The sequence below is a fragment of the Lolium rigidum genome, chromosome 4 (assembly GCF_022539505.1).
Source record: "Lolium rigidum isolate FL_2022 chromosome 4, APGP_CSIRO_Lrig_0.1, whole genome shotgun sequence".
NCBI lineage: Eukaryota > Viridiplantae > Streptophyta > Magnoliopsida > Poales > Poaceae > Lolium > Lolium rigidum.
Genome location: NC_061511.1, coordinates 245345852 through 245364124, shown reverse-complemented (window position 1 = coordinate 245364124; position 18273 = coordinate 245345852). Strand labels below are relative to the sequence as shown.

The window sequence follows — 18273 nt, the reverse complement described above, 5'->3', positions numbered from 1 at the left end:
GATTATTTGCTTCATGCGGTGATCTTATTAGAACATACCATTTTAAACCTTTTTTCTTTTATGGTGGATACGTGAAACATTGCAACAATCATAAGATAGAAAATAGAAATATGAAATATTAAAAATAATCAAGAAAAGTATGTGTGAACCTTAACAAAAGTGACCGAACTTCACCAAGAAAAATTACTCGAACTTCACACAAAGTAGCGGAAACGGTCTAGGGCTAAAAAAAGTGATTGATGCTTAACATAAAACATGCGACTCGCAAATTCATATGTCATTTTAGTGGTCCGCTGCTCTGTGATCCATGGCCACCTCAGGTCAAATCGAAGAAACTTAAACTCCTGAGAAACCGAAGTGAGCTGTTGGACCTATAAGGGCATGTACAGGGAATGCCTTCCTTTAGCTTCACACGTCATCTAGAGAAAACGATAGAGATAAATCATACAATGCATTTTTTTATTGTCATCCCTATCAATTAATGATAAATAATAACATTTTAGTAAGAAATTATTTTACTCAGGGAAGACATATCATACAACGCATAAATAACGTTCTTTTATTTTCTAAGAGATGGTCTCTTAGCTAAGGAAAGGCAATATTTCAAAAATTCTACATGGCTAGGCTAAGATGAAGTTGGTGTCACTATATTGTACATGCCCTAATGTCCAAGAGACAAGGAAATAGAGCACCTGCCTAATTCCACAAAAAAAAGTGCTGCATTTATTCCAGTCGAGGTAGGTCTTTGCCGGCACTTTTCAGAAAATGCCGGCACTTTTATTTAGTGGCACATTTCAAACTGCCGACACTTCTATTTTGTGGTACTTTTAAAACTGCCGGTAGTATTATCTTTGCCGGCACTCTTTAAATTGCCTGTAAAACCACTTTTTTAATTGCCTGTAAAACCATTGCCAGCACTTTTTTAATTGCCTGTAAAACCATTGCCAGCACTTGTTAAATTGCCTGTAAAACCATTGCCGGCACTTTTGTTTTATGCCTTCCATATCAATTTGAGGCACTATATCTGATGTGCCATTGATTCCATTTTCAAACATTCTTGGCAAGTGAGGCATTGTTAATCGTTCCTCAAATGTAAATGCGTGCAACTAAATTTTCAGGTTAAAAATAATAGTATTGCATAATAATTAATATTACGCTTAATTCCTTACAATAACATCACAAATTACAGTGACAGCAATTACAAATGAAGTGTCTATCTTATGTAACTATACCAACAATGAGTCAGCAGATTTGATCTTTGTTACCAAGGCCAAGGACAGAAACTCCAACCCGAGATAGTTCATGTCTTTCTCTCCGATGTCGAAGCTGCTGCAGAATGAGTTCTTGCCATCAATTTCGCCTTCGTCTTCGTTGCCAGTTGAAGCTTCCATTAAAGAATGTTGTTTCATTGAAAAAACAGGTCTTACTGATTGTACTAACAATGAAAACATTAAGTAAAAGTTTGAATATAAATAGAACAGTATATTGTCAGAATACAAATAAGCAAGAGTATAGATGATTCACATTAATCCAAGGCTTACAGTGTGGCTACTAGAAGGAAACCAGTGTTCTAAGGTATTTCTCCAGAGATACAATGTACATCACGTTAAGCAAGAGTATATATGAGATCATGCAAACGAAGATAGTCAGCATTAAAAGAGCAGAACATGGAAAATGAAAAAAAATGTGAATACAAAGATTTAGATACTCAAAATGACATAAGTAATCACTATCCCACAGAAGGAAATCAACGTGCCTCCTTTTTTCAGAGTAAGATTAGTTAACCCACAAAGGATACTCACAATAATATCAGGAACAGGAATTTTGCTTTTGGTAAGCATGATCTCATATCAACCTGTAATAGCAGGAAAAATTAGTTCATTACATGACGAAATAATTACCATAATTTTTCTAACTCCGCAAGAGTAAGAAAGAACAAAACTATTCAAAAGTCACTTATGATGCGGTCCCTGGCGATGATATCATGTGAATATGTCATGTGCTAAATCGTCTCTGAATCTCAGTATCCATAAGGAATATGTATATAAATTCAGAGAAAGTTCATAGAATAGGATGATCAAGTTAGTGTAGATGGAATGATCAAGATAGTGTACAGTACAGACAATAGGCATGTGCATCGGTGCATGAGTATTTAAGCACCATCATGAAAATTACTTGGAAACCAATACATGAGTAGTTAAGCACCATCACGAAAATGCCCAGATTAGTAAGCTAGGATAGTGTCAGAGGCCTCAAAAACAGATGACGCACCAAGCATGTGAAGGGAACATGAAGTGCCATATTAGTAATTTCTACATATGTAAACCAACGACCTTATGTTCCAAAACATTCACTTGGAACACTTGGAAAAATTTGCAACTGCTTTCTTGTCACTATCTGTCAATCAACATTGTTCGGGCCTCTAATAAGAAAACATCATACTGAATTCAAATAAGAAAACATTGTACTGACCTATACGCCCTCTTAGCAATCAGAGTAGTACCGACTCAACCTATGAAGCTCAAAACTGAATATTCGATGACAGTGACTTCGCTTAAGCAGGAGGGTTCTTCCACCATTGCACAACATCTAGCTCTCTTCAAAAAAAGATAGGCACATTTGCTTCAAAACAAGAATACAAACACATTTGCTTCATAAAAAAAAGAAAACAAATACATCTAGTTACTTGCTAGTATTTTTTTCAGAAAATAGATTTTTTTCGGAAACACCAAGTAGAAGGTCAACCAATTTTCTATAATACTAGAAGATTTTAAATTTCAAAGTAGTGTCCATGTGTTCCTGTAAAGCTAATGCAAGCATGAAACTCAAGCTCATCGATACATGGAAACTCTGAGTACCAACGTTGACCTGGATCAAGTTGAAATCGACTGAAGTGGGTGCAATGATACTTACAAGTTACAAGCATACCAAGTCTGTCAGATGACTTATTTCATCAGTAATGAAACCTTTCAATTCTTGACTTCCAAGATCCCTGTCAAGGCAAATTAATGAACACAAGAGTTAATAGCAGAAACCATATCAACTTTTCACGAGATATAATAAGCATGCACTATACAATTTATTTTTGAAGTCTACTGAATGATACTTCCAATATGAAGTTTCGTTCAAGTCCACATAATGTTACTGTTGCGTTTATTATCATGTAGGACAATGCACTTTTATCTACTAGCACTAAATTAGAACAATTCATAGACCAGTGGTCCAAAGTAAAACCAGCTGTTGCATTATTCTGCATTAAAAGCAGAGAATGCAGATACACAAGATTTAATTCTCTATGAAAGAGATACTCAGATATGCACAGCTCAAAAGAAATGACATTACTAAAGAAGAATATGCTTGGAAGCTCGTGATTTGAAAGCCCAGTAGCTATGCTTACCTCAACTATATGGATACCACACTACATATCAAAAACAGAGCCACCATGTCTAGTAGTAGTAGAAATGTACAATACAAGAAAGTTGTTGGGATTAAGACAGATAATTACGGTACCAACTAAAATTATAATCGTACAACAGTGAAGTGTTGAAAAAAAAATGTCCAGTTCACAAGAATATGACTATCAGACTATCTGAAAGTAAGTTGTTGGATTTTGAAAGTAAGCTAGACATGCACCGAATAGCATTTGCAAGTTGAACACCATCAGGCAGAAAGTCTCAACACATTTATAAAAAATAGACAGTTTAAGAAATTCTAACTATTCAACTCTTTAATGATTTTCTTGTACCATTAGGCCAATAGTGGTTTTTACTTGTGTCATTGACATGATTATTATCTATGAACAGATACTTCCACAATAAGTCTGAACGTCAATAGAACATCTGTATTTTCAGAATACAGATAAGCTAGAATACAGAGGATTTTATAAGGTATATCCAGTGTGACTACTTGAAGGAGACCAATGTTGTAAGTTATTTCTCTAGATATTAGTTATACGGAATGTCCCTGCAGTATTCCATAAATAAAGTTCTAACAAGAAAAACTTGACAAATGAGCACCAATATATCAGTAAAACCTTATAAAATCTTCTGTAGCAACCTACAGAATCTCAGAGCTAGCTAGATTCTCTGGAAAATGCTATAATAATTTAAAAATCCTTGTAATATACGTATACTGCAAGACACGAGAATAGGTGAAAAAAAGGAACACAGTTACACAGACCACCAAGTTTGTCGAAGAATCACAAAATGAGTAGAGACATGGAGAATGAAATGTACTAACGTACTCACAAGGTTTCGAAATTTGGAATTCAGGACAATGTACAAGGGATGTGTCCAGTCAGCTAGTTGATCTTCAAAACTCTGTAGTCCAGATAGAGAGAGAAAAGAAACATCATAATTGACGCATTGTAAATCATAAAACATGAGGTGAAATTATCTGTTAGTAATAGTCACATTGATAGAGTACTGATCCAACTCCCCGTTAGCCTGACCTCTCAAAGCAAACTAACACAACATAACTCAATAATTCATGTGACAACAATTATGATATACTCCATATAGATCAAAGAGACTGTACAAGAGCTAGTTCGATCAGTCAGTGGTGACTAGCATACAACCTAACAACCAACTGCTGATTACTTGTGTCATTGACATGATTATTATCTATGAACAGATACTTCCACAATCAGTCAAGGCAGCAAGTGAAACAATAGTTTATATGATGCATGAAAATAACTGATTATTCAACACCCTGTTGTCCAAATGTTTTCACTAAACCACGCAGCGACTACTCATATGCTGCATGTTGTGACTTGTCTCGAGAGAACCCTTCTTCTAGAAAGTGAAATACCACAACCAAATTTGATTATGAACGCATACAAATGCGAAACAGAAATACATTGTATAATTTTACGAGAAAAATCACAGTCAGAGTCTCAATCAATCAGTGATAGCATAGAAGTGTGTGAATTTACTGCAGCTAATTGTTGTGTTTTGATACTTCTAGGCTGCTACATGCCGGGTAATTAACATCACTGCCTCTAGAATAGGGACGAGCAATACCCATAAATCCATAAAAGAATTTTAAGAATCTGAGAAAATTAAATCTAGCGTGACCATGATAAGAATTGCTGTCAACATGGACGGCAAGGAACTGAAATCAACAGAACAACCTAGATTATCTAGGTACAGCCTGCAGATTCCTTAATAGGAAAGACTCCTCCAGACTTCTTCAAACTACACTACCAATTGCATCAGGAAAATATGGGCATGGCAGGACTAACGAAATTCCTAAATTACCTAAAAATTCTTTCCTCTTGAATAGTGAATCACAAAGAGTAATCACTCATGACTAGTGGTATAGCAGCTCAATAAGAATTGCAGGGGAACCGAGGGGCTACCTGATCGTAGACGTCGGAGAGGCGACTGGTGCTGCGGTGCGTAGTGGAGCATCAGCACCACCACCACACCGTCGATCTGGAGAAGCCAGACCAGATCCTGCGAGAACACGGAGAACCTGGAGTGGTCGCAGGCGTCGGGCAGGCGTCGGGCTGGAGCAGCCATGGAACCGGAGGACGGAACGGGGTTGTTGACGACGTTAGAAGTCGTAGTTGTCAGAGGGGAGCAGCCGAAGATGCGGGGAAGGGGACGCACCGCGCCGGCGAACCCGAGCCGCATGGCTAGGGTTCGCCGTGGGGGCGCGTGGAGATGGTCCGGCGATCTGCAGTGACGGAGGCGGTCGGCAACGGTCGAAGCCATGGGTGGCGGCGGCGGCATAGCACGGGCGTGGAGCAGCCGAAGATGCTGGGAAGGGGACGCACCGCGCCGGCGAACCCGAGCCGCACGGCTAGGGTTTGCCGTGGGGGGCGCGCACGGGAGGAGAGAAGCATCGCAGTGGCGGGGAATCTAGGGAGAAGACCCGCCTGGAGATGGTCCGGCGATCTGCAGTGGCGGAGGCGGTCGGCGACGGTCGGAGCCGTGGGCGGAGGCGGTCGGCGACGGTCGGAGCCGTGGGCGGCGGCGCCGCGGCGGCGGCGGCATAGCACGGGCGTGAGGTCGCGTGCGTGCAGGTGGGATGGGAGAAAGGGGGTGGGGCTGGGGACTACACACGAATAATCTAAATATTCCGAGGGGTTCTGTGCAAACGTAGATGAAAAAATAGTGCCGGCACTTTTTCTAACTGCCGCTAATTTAGCATTATATTAGCGGCACTTTTCCAGTACTGCCGCTGATTGCCGAAACATTAGAGGCACTTCATTAATTTGCCGCTAATTAAGTAGGAATTAATGGCACAAATAAGAAACTGCCGCTAAATAGTAGAATTAGTGGCAGAATTGCAAAGTGCCCGCACCAAAAGTGCCGGCAATGCTAGCACCTGAGGTAGTGTAGAGGCATGCACCGCAAACGCCTCATCTAGGAAAAAACCCTACGATCGGCAGCGGTGGAACTCACCGTCGGGGGAGAGGTCCTCTTCAGCTGCCGACCCGAGGAGGACGTGCGAGGCATAGTCCCGTCAGAGAAGCCGATGACAAGCTTCCTCCGCCACGAGCCGCCCTCCGCGCCACGACCGGGGAAGACGAAGGCATCGACCTGCACATAGAAGCACCGTTAGAAACCTTGCCTGGCGCCACCTAGTCGGGGGAGGAGCGGCGCTTGCAAAACCGTGAGGACGGCGACGGAAACCCTGCGTCGGCCCAGAATTCGGGGAGAAGCTCTTCATCAAACTTCCTTGGCCGCCGCACCACCCGCGAACTCGGCCTAGAGGGGTAGTCTTCAATGGCCTCCTCCGCCACTCGAAACGCGATGTGGTCTTCCTCGCCGATCTCGTCCGCATCATTCTCCTCTAGTGTCGCTTGCAGCAGGGAGAAGCAGTTCTCCGCCGCCGGTGCCAGGTTAAGACGCCGTCTTCGCCGACGAAGGGCCGCGCTGGCAGCCAGAGCGTGCGACGTCTCCCCCGGGTCGCCCAGATCGCCTTGATCGCCTTGGCCGCTCATACCGCACAATCGCGTTATCATGTTAAGTATATAATGTTGCATTTTTCTTAGGACACTGATACCAATATTAAACTGAAGCTTACACCTTTTCTGTCATCAAAAGAAATGCCTTTATGCCTATAGTACTCATGGCGTCGGCCAGTCTATAAATACACTGATGCTTCAGTGCTCAAACACTACCTCTAGCTGAGAAGATAACAAAATGGAACATGCCATCTCGGCATTAAGGAATTTGAACCGAACTGATCGGTGGTACAATGGCCAACACGATCGCTTGAGAATAGGATGGATAGGGAATCTGAGTGGTCGCCAAAATTAGGATGCACCGGTGTCAATAAAGTATTTTCAGTGGATGAAGGGACTGAAAAGTACCGGCTCATTGGGCGCGGCGATTTGGCTCTGGAGCGCATCTAGCCCCGCTCCCTCATTGATTCACTTGCGGGTGGTGTGCCTTCCAATGAATACATCCCACCAAAAAACATGACATGGTATAGTGTACGGTGGGCCTAATGTGGGGACACGGTTGTGGAGCTCACGGAGTGATGATGGGAATTTCTGTACCGCTAGCCCATAGGCCATGTGCCGTAGTACAAAATTGAAGAATCATGATAGAGTTGCAGTTTCTGGCTCAAGGTTGGGGTCAAAAGCAAACCATGGCGACGAGGGATGAGCCGGCGCCACCGCCGTCTTGATCTGCCTCCACCGGTCTCCTTTCGTAGCTCCGCGACCGGATCCGGCTTCCCCTTCGCGCCCTCTCTCTTTCCATCCAGAAGTCCCTCACAGCCAGCCGACGGTGACGTAGTCGAGGTCAACCCGGCGACGAAGGCCAGCGCCAGCTCCAGGACGGCGATGAACGGGGGCCCAGGTCCTCCTGATGCAAATTGTGTCTATCAGCTCGGGGAGAAGGGGATCTCACAAAAAAAAACTCGGGGAGAAGGGCTGGGACACGGATCCGGTGACATGCCCATGGGTCGTTGGATCAAAAACGAGCGGATCAGATTAAGTACTGTAGCGCGTCACTGTGGCCGTTCCTGTAGTAGGTACACTGTAGCGTGCATACTGTAGCATATGCACCGTACCATAGTCCTATTCATGTTCATCTGTCCATCGAGTTTGGATCCAATGGCCAAAAACTAGATGCATGTCACAGCTGTTCATTGCCGGATCTCAATCCGAAGGGCTGGTGGGGACTGGGGAATGGGGATGGAATCAACAAGCCAGTTCATGATGGCATGCTCTGCATTAACTGTAGTACAGACGTGGGCCATTGTCTTTGTACTTACTTTACTGGAAAATGGATTGCGAGATGGAATACAACGCTAGTGCTGGAATCTTCACGTGGCTAAAGGATCGGGATACCAGGATCATCTGTGCCCGGGATCAGAAGCGAATTTCCGCGGCTCAGTTAGCTATTGACATGCCTCAGTTTGTTGTCCCCACCACAATGCGGACAAGTGTAGTGATATAATGATGTTGGTGCCATTTGGTTGTGAACCTGTGATCGCCGGGAAATTAAGCCGTAAAGAAAAGAAGGGTAGTCGTGAATCCATGTTTCTTGTTAAATGAAACTGGGGTCTGGATGATCATGCTATCTGGGCCAACTGCTAGCCCCAAGATTGGGCCTGTTGTATTTGCTGATGTATATCGAGCTGAATGGCGATTTATGTATAGCGGTGTGGTCCACATCCGGACCACATTTACGGACTACTTTTTTGTTACTGTCATAACGCTACAAAGAGACGCAAGAGTAATTTTCGTCTGCCGCGGGGATGGCGCCGGTAGTCCCATATGCCGGCCATTGAAATGATGCTCATGTTGCTGGTTCCAGAGCCACAGCGCCGTAACCCGGAAAAAGTTGACCTTGCTCTCCGGATACAACACGACGTCCCGGCGCAGCGGCGGTTCGGCTTAGCCCTGAACAAACAGCTTGAACGTCCTAGCTTGGACTCACTCTCTAGAGAGAGCGAACACCTCGTTCCAGATACAACGAACAAATCTACGCAATCAGAATCTACATTACATAACATTCTATTCTACATTGGAATTATGTGCCAAGTGGTAAAACCAAGAAGATGTGAATTACAGCCGGCCTCTGCATCAACACGATATCAAGAGCTAGAAGATATCGAGGATGCAAACAACTAAATTATTACAGAAAAAAACTATGGTCGTTAGAACAACTGCAACAACCACCAATGATGGTACCATGAGAGGTGTTTCAACAAATATGCCTCCAAAAGGGGAACTCCGCACTATGCTATCGTTACTGGATCCAACCACCAACGCGGATCATGGTTTTCACCCAAATAGAAGTCCGTTCAAACTTCAAGAAATGCATTAACAAGGGAACATGGCATGAATGACACCATTGTCATATTCAACAAGAGAAGATCGGATCTGGAGTTTTCATTCTCGAGACTCAAGACCCAACACGCAAAGATCATGACCTCCCCGAAGTCGTCACGTGCTTCCACCACATGTTGATCCATCATCGCTCAACCACACACGCATGGTCCGAACAGGGCTTAGCCCCGTAAAAAAATAGAACCATGCTCACACAATAATACTGTTGAGCAGCGCATGAAGACACGTCCATAAATTCAACCACCATAAATTCCTTCAAAATTTAGAGAAAAAAAAGAAATCTGATCCATATGAGATCCGATGAATGAACTTAAACAAAGGAAAGAAATATGTTTTCCTTTTTACATTTATTAGCACAACAATCGAGCAACACTTTTAAGTGTAACATTTAATAAGAAGAAAGTCTCATATTATTGTTGATGTTGTCCATCGATCTCTCCTTCACTCTCCAACCACAGTTGAACTGGGTTCAGATATAATTGATTGACGGCCATCACTTGGCCTACTAATTGAGGTCCACCTCCGTGCCACCATCATGGTCGAGCCAGAGAGCAAAGGACAATTCCGACCTCATGCAATAATTTTCATGGAATCAGCCCGGGATGGATGTAATTTATTTTTCTGTGCGTAATGGTGTGATTTTTAGAGCTTTTTTGGACTTTTCCCACTATGCTCTATATAGAGAGCGCAATGTATGGTGTAGATGTTGGAGATTATCTTAATTTAAATGAAAGATAAATAATTGGTGGGGTGATTTTTTGAACACTGAAGTCCAAGTTATTGTTCACATGTACATTTGGATTCCATATATAGGAGTTTTTGTCTCCTCTTCTATTCCATAGAGCTTTAGTACAAACTTTCTCGTCTTTAGCTAACTTTTAGTTAAGAGAACAGAGGCGGTGGGGTTGTGATATGGATGTTAAGAGACAGATGTTAAGAGACACGTAATGTCAGTGATGTGAAATTGGGAATGGGTGCATAAAGTATTTCAATGGTAGTTGATCAAATGATTAAGTTCTATAAAAGGTTGTTTGCCGTACCAGCCCATAACAATTTCTCATAGACAATCACACAAACCATGGATATTATACAAATATTGCATGCGTAAAATAAAAAACATCGTTATAGACGACTTTGCAGAAAGGGAGGTGTATGAAGCGATTATGCAAATGGAAAAGAAAAAAACACCGAAACCAGACGGGTTTCTAGAAGAGTTCTATCGAACATTTTGCAAAATATTGAAACAAGACATAATTAACATGTTTGCTAAATTCCAAGAGGGGGAATTATCACTCTTTCATCTAAACTATGGCACCATTATTCTACTTCCTAAAAAACAAAATGTAATATAGATACAATAATATAGGACGATTTGTTTGCTAAATGTGACCTTTATTTTTTTACAAAGGTTGGTACAAATCATGCTACTGAGGTGGCACACAAAGTAATTTGTCGCACGGCAAACGATTCACATGCCAGGGAGGCATATATAAGAAGGGGCACTCATTATGCATGAAACAAGCCACAAACTTCATAAGAATAAAAAAGTATGGGGTGCTCAAAAAATTGATTTTGAAAATCCTATGATAAAGTGCAATGACCCTTTTTGCAACAAGTTTTGCGAATGAAGGGTTTTGACCCTAAATGATGCCAATGGATTGATTGTTTTGTTAATCGTGGAAGTGTAGGCATCTATTCTATTATTATATACTAAAAGTATAATACAGAGATTTAAAACAGAGACACCATGTTAATCCACATCATCGGAATTATTTTAGTTGTTAGATCTAAAATTTACGGCTACGATTTAATAAAAGACTAATATTAATGTAACTGTGTGACTACGTCTGACACGTCTATGATCTATCTATTATTATATATTATATATTATTAAAACAACAACAAACGAATGGTTTAGATTTATGACCGTAAAGTTAAGATATTTCTACGATGGACATCAATCCGCTTATGCGCTGGCTAGAAGAGTCCACGTGAATGTAAGAAAGAAAAAAAAAACAATTCGGCATATACACTTAGCAGGAGGATGAAGATGGCGACCCATCCCGCCCCGATATGTGCAGATCTAATCTCTGCATCTGACTTCGGGAGACTAAATCCACCTCTCGCCCTATCCCATAACGGTGGTGATGCAGATGTCCAACGTACATAGCTCAGCCAGAATCTAGCGCTAGAGGTGCTGCCGGTGGGGGATGATATCCGGAATTCAGAAATAACACATCTCTGATATGAAACCCTAAATTAACCTCCCTCAATCCTCTCCTATGCAGGTGTGTTACGAATGTATGTGATTCAGTGTAAGTTCCTTTTCTGCAGCCATTAACTGTTTGGTGTTATCCGTTAGTGCTTAATACGTCTGCATCTACGTGGTATTATTAATTCCCACTCCCAGTTTAGATGTACATGAAGTCACTCAAGTTTTCAATATTTTAACTACTCCCTCCATCCATAAAAGGTTGTCTTAACTTTCTCTAAATTTGAATGTGTCTATACTAGATATGTCCAAATTTAGACAAAATTGAGACAACTTTTTATGGACGGGGAGCACGATATCTACAGGAAAATCATTCTTGCTCCTAGGTTCTGTCGGGCAAGACAGATAACATAATGTGTCGGTTTGGCCAAGGTAGCAAAGATGTCTCAACGGTATCAACGGTGATTCATGTATCTCTGTTGGTTCGATCTGCAATGATGTCGTTACCACTCTACTGGTGTTCCGTTCCAGGGTTAAGTGTGAGGTTCAGGTTCATAGGAGCACTACAAGCAGGATACAAGGTGTTGAGTGTTTACCCATTGGTAGATGGTATTTTCTGATGTGACGAGGCTGATTAATTAGCAAAGGCATATCCTATTTATGTACATGCATACCAGTTCGAAATTTTGAAACTGTTCATACCATGCACGTAAGTATAGAAGTTACTTAAGCTGCCAAGGAAAACAAGACGATGTATGTTCGATCTGCAATGGGTCTACCAATATTTGGTCCAAGGATTCAGGAAGAGATACATACATATGACTACCAAAAGTTTTGTACAGACACAATCCAATCTTAATGTGTGTAGATTTAGTTTGCTCTGTTCTCACATGCTACTCTCCCTATGCTCTTCCAGATTATCTGTTGATAGCAAAATAATAAGGCAGTCGAACTTTTCCTTAAGTGAGATAGACCTTGAGTTGTTGTGTATGAAGCTAGAACAAACGATGGGTATGGGTGAGACAAGAATTATGCTGTATCGATTTGAGACAACAAAATATGGAAGGTACCAAAATTTAGTGTTCAGCTTCACTGTGGAGGAAGTTAGAATGGTGCATCTCTTTCAGTGGTCGAGGACATTTTATTTCGGACGACGAAATCATAGATGAGGACGTGAATGCCCTGAAGGTTAGTGAAAAACTGTATGAACTCCATACTTCTAGCTTCAGGTCCATTTCTCCCGTTTTTACCTAATGTCGTCCTTTTCTGTTCAAACGTCTTACATGTTCTCCTTGAATAATTCATGTATTTTCTGTTATCATCGGTTGCCCGTATTTACCTGTCATTTTCTATCTCTTGAGCAAGTCTGCAGTTAATGCTTTACAAATATAATTATCCCTTAAGCGGATAATGTTTTCCTATCTGTTTGTATCATACCAACATAATTAAGTGCAAATTCGAACCACAACACAAGCATTGCGTAAATCCGGAAAAAGATATGTCTGCATATAAATATTCTTAGTAACCACAAAGAGCTTACAGACTACTTGAAATGTCCATGGTTTGAGTTGACCAATTAGTCATATTTCTATATGAGCACCATAATTTTGGGTGTAGAAGAGTAGTAAGAAAAATGCTTCGATGATTGATCTTTCCAAACATATAAGGCGCAACAATCCTTCATGGTATTTTACTGCTCTTTGGTTTTTTTCCAAAACAAAATAACAATTGCCTTGATGATCACACTTAAATCATCATCCTATATGATTTCCTGGCTGTTAATTTTCAGCTAATGAAACGATCACTCAATCTCAATACGATAGTATTGAATATCTATGTGATATTTTAAATTAATTTTATGGAAGAATAGTATTGCTGCGTGTGCAACTATTGATCTATTAATGAAACTAAAAAATAGTTTCTCATATATCACTAGATATGACCCCTCGCATCTGCGAGGGCCACTATGCTAGTTAAAGTAAACGATGATATTGGTCATTACTTTCAGACCCATAAAGGATTGAGACAAGGTGATCCGTTATCATATCTGTTAGTTAATATAGTTGCGTACATGTTAGAAATTTCAATTGCAGGAGGAAAGAAAGATTGTCAGGTAGATGGACTCATACCTTATCCGGTCGAGGGGGGCAGTGTCGGTCCTTCAATATGCTGGTGATGCAATCATCTTTATGGAGCATGACATCGAAAAAGAATTGAACAGGAAGCCGATTCTTTGCATTTTTGAGAAGCTATCGGGATTAAAACTAAACTTCCACAAGATCTAGGTTTTTTGTTTTGGTAGAGTAAAGAAGTAGAGGATCAATAAATGAATTTATTTAGATGTGATTCCGGTACACTTCTATTTAGATACTCGGGAATAATTCATTTCATCCCATTAAAAAAATAGAGGAAACCGGTGGAAGATCATTATGAGAGGAAGCTCGCAAGTTGGGTGAGCGAACTCCTTTCATACGGGTGATCGGCTTGTGCTTGATAATTCAGTATTAACAAGCCTCCCAAGTTTATGCTATCATTTTTTGAAATACCCAAAGGGGTTAGGAAAATATTGGTTTTTTATGTAGTTTTTTTTTGGCAAAGTGGTGCCTACAAGAAAAAAAGTATAGGCTTACACGGTGAAACATCATGTTAGACCAAAAGATCAAGGGGTGGACCTGGAGTAGAACTTTTAGAGATCTAAAATAAATGTCTAATGATTAAGTGGCTCCTTAAAATTTTATGAGAGCAAAGGTGTACGGCAATAACTATTAAAATAAATATCTACACTCCAAATCTTTGTCTCAACTAATAGTAAAACCTTCGGACTATTGCTATTGGAAAGGTTTAAGGAAAATAAAATAAAAATGAAAGAGGTTCCTTTCAAGTACGGAATGATGAAAAAACTCATGTACGCAGTCGCATCATCAAAGTGTACCTCGAACATGTGGTTGGATGGTTAGGAGGGCAGTGGCACCCCCAGCCCAACAGAGTTCAAATCTCAGATTTGATACTTTGGTGTCTCATAAAAGCGGAATATTCTTCAGTGGGAGGCGACGTTCTCGTCAACAGCGAGGGGCAGTGGTGACTTGTCAATCTCGAGACCCGCCGGATCAGTTTCTTCAACGCAGTCTCTTAGAGGTGCTCATAGGGGTAGGATGCGCATGCGTTCATAGGGGTGAGTGTGTGCGCGTATGTGTGAGCGTCTGTAATTGTATTGTGTTTGGTTAAAAAAAAAAAGCAGTGAACCCCGAACCGGAGAAGGAAGGCTAGACTATGAATGGCACGACTACATAAGCACTGGACATCCGTTGGTTGGTGAAGGACTGAAATCCTAGTTATTATTCACATGTACATCCGTTGTCCATATAGCACTCAGCCTTAGCTTCTACTCCACAGCAAGAAAAGCCATACTAAAATAATTGCGTCTCATCTATTAGCTAGTTTTGGTCAATAGAATGAGTGCAGCGATGACGTTCAGTGACACCACCTAATGTCGGTGATGTGTCTTTGGGAATGGGATGCACCAAGAATTTGAGGAACGCCTGTAGAGAGAGACGTAGTTTTTCTTTAGCGTGAGGATAAGCAGGGTTAAAGAGAACCTCTCCATGTGGACAAAGGCATCGCTGCTGTGCTCTGTTGATGGAGCAGCGGATTCTCGATTCCTCCAGCGGCTGTGGTGTGACTCGAGCAATGTTGATTCCATGCGGAAGGAATATCTGAAGCTGTATTTACCAAAAACTTAACACTGACTAACCGAACTCAATGACACTCGGGCTTCCGTGGTGAGGCAGAGGATGTGGTATTACCGATGTGCACGACTAACAGATCACAAGACGACCCCCCAGGGAAGTGCGACGGTAGGACCTTTCAAAGAAAAACATAGATGCCCTTAGAGCATCTCTAGCACTGATTGAAAAACTGGCCGAAATTGAAAAACTCCGGCGGATATACAGGTTCGGGCCGAAACTGGTCAGAACGGAACCCGAACTCGCGGCATGGCCCGTATAACGAGCTCGGGCCCCCGAGAAACTGCGCGGCCACCCCGTATTAAAAGGGGCCGTGGAGGGGAGTTTGGGTTCCAAACCCTACTCCCCTCCGCCGCTTCCACTCCCTCCGCCGCTGCGTCACACGTATTCCGGCGAGAAATCGAGCAAGCCGCAGCCACCCTTGCACCCTCCTAAGCGGCACGATGGCCTCCTGTGGCGGCGGAGTAGGCCGCGGCACGGGATTGGGCGGCGGGGACTCGCCGCCGCGTCCCCCCACGTTTTGCACCGAGGAGGAGCGGCGTAAATGGAAGAGGTCGGAGGGAGCGCGCAAGCGCAGCGCCCGCCGGTGGACCAACTGGGGGCTCACGCCCCCAGGGAAGCTGGCGAGGTTCGGCAACGGTGGCGAGGGGCTTCGTCAGGCGGCTCCTCCAGTCGCGCACCGCTGCGCCAGGCCGAGGACGACGACCTCGTCCCCGCGCGGTCGCCCACCTTCTTGGTGGGCGACTACGTCCACGGCTCCGACGAGGAGGACGCCATGGTCGCGCAGACGGAGGCCATCTCCGAGGCGGAGGCCCACGCTCGCTTCCGCCGGGAGGAGGCGGACGCCGTGCGCCAAGTGCGCGACTACGAGGCGGCCCGCCGGGAGGCGCGCGTCCGCCGTGTCAAGCTCGAGATATTCGAGCTTGACGCCGACAAGGAGTGAAGCTCATCGACGCCAGCGTTGACGCCTTCTACCGCCGAGACGCTCCGCCACCACCGGCTAGCCGCGCGCATAGGCCACTAATTTAGGCCGCATTTTGTATCAAATTAGTAGCGCCCGCCGGTGTATAAGTAATTTTAGGTTTAATTTATCGATTTATATAACTTTTGATGCTCAATCGGAGCATCAAATCCATCTATATATATGATCATCGACCAATTTCGCTGCCACATTTCAAATTTAGTTTTTCAGTTCTTATTTTACGGATTCTGATCTGCGACAAGGTTTTTCAGAACCGTAAACACGAGTTCGGTGAACTGAACTCCGAGTTTTCAGTTCACGTGTTTTCAGTCACTGCTAGAGATGATCTTACCTTTTCACATTTTAATGCACTCGGTTCAGCACCAGAGCATAATTTCAGCAGAATTTGAGAATATTCCAGCACAACTTATTCAACAACCAACGAGCAGCAATTCAACATCATTTTGAGTTTTTGACTATATTTCAGCAGCATTTTGATAGCATTTTAAATATATTTCAGCAACATTTCAAAAATACATAATGGTATTAGATCACCAAAAGGACCATCAAAGTACTTCAGACCTACATATCAAAACATCTTGGTTCTCAAACCCAAATACACTAAATTTGTTGAAGAGGGCTAGCAGCAACAGATTTGCTTCTTATGGATGCACTAGGAGGCGTAGAAGCATGTGCAATAGTTGCAATCATGCTTCTTGTCGTTGGACTTGTAGTAGGAGTATTAGGCTGAGTATATTGTTTAGTTGGTGTCCTAGGAGAAGTGGCCGCCATGCTCTTCAAACTTAAAATGCAAGGGATGTGGCAAAACAAGTGAAAGAAAATTGGGATCCATAAAATAATTACCGTGGAGGAGTTCCATTTCGATCAACACCACTTTCAATCTCGGGCTCCTTGCATGTCTTTTTAAGATGGCCTAACTGGTCACATGTTCTACATTTATATTTCCTACCAGTTCTGCCATCACTGTAATTTTTTATCCTCCTATTTCTTGGGCGCACGACACTCCTCGTTAGTTTGGGAGGAATCATATAAAACCCGGAAGTTACCTTAGGCCATTGGGACCTTCCTCTAGTTGGCATGAGGATTCCCTAATATGTTGCTTTGAATTTTGCGACCCAGAAACTATGATCAATATATTCCTCCAACTTAGTTTTTATGAAGAATATGAATCGAAGAGCATGTGTGCATGGGGCCTGGGCCTTACCGCAAATCTGCCATTTCCTACAAAAGCACTCCTTTTCTCCAAGTCAACGATGAGCCTCCATCCATTTCCTCATATCTCGGCTAAAATGGGTAATGCTCTTGCTTCCAAATAATGTAGACCCTTGCTTGTTTGATTCAACTCCTTTATTACACTAGGTAGTATGCAACCTTGCAAGCCTCCACAACTAATCCCCGTTTTGTTCTCAATTGCCTTATCATCTACCTAAGCTTTTCCAGAAACTCAACAAGTGCAGGCATCTTGTACTCTTTGACCCAATTATTGAACAATTTTGCCAAATTATTGTTAACATACCCAACTTTGGTCATTGTTGAAAATATGCTTAGCATTCACACATGATTATGTCTTTTCTTAAATGGGCTATTGCTACAGGGCTGTTTGCTTCTGTTTATGACATTAGAGTCACATGCTTCTCTACTTCATATGTCCATGTTGCAAGGGAAACTTAAAATAAATACCGAGCTACACGTAGCCATTTATTTTTGAACACTTAGATTTCCTATTTCAAAATTAAAAAAAAACAAAATAAAATTCTGGAGATAACCAATGATATATACTGCAATGGTGTAGAATCTTAATATAAACTACTTCATATTCTAGGCGACACAAAAATGACAAGTTCTGACAAATTTTATAGTGAATATCGCACATTTCAAGACTATGAAATTTGTTACATTTTGTCAATTTTGTAGGTTAGAATAAAAATTAATGTCCATAGAGATTTTGCACCATTGTAGCATGCATCATTTTCTACCTCTATAATTTTGTTTAAGATTTTTTAAATATGCTTAGCATTCA

At 42.2% G+C, this 18273-nt stretch overlaps 1 long non-coding RNA gene across 1 annotated transcript; it reads right to left on the bottom strand.

Moving 5' to 3' along the window:
- Positions 1–1144: 1144 nt before the first annotated feature.
- Positions 1145–4315, bottom strand: LOC124650105. Its single transcript, XR_006986881.1, has 3 exons — positions 4248–4315; positions 2914–2992; positions 1145–2595 (listed from the first exon to the last, which is right to left on the bottom strand). It is a non-coding gene; the product is annotated as an uncharacterized LOC124650105 (long non-coding RNA).
- Between the last annotated feature and the right edge of the window lie 13958 nt (positions 4316–18273).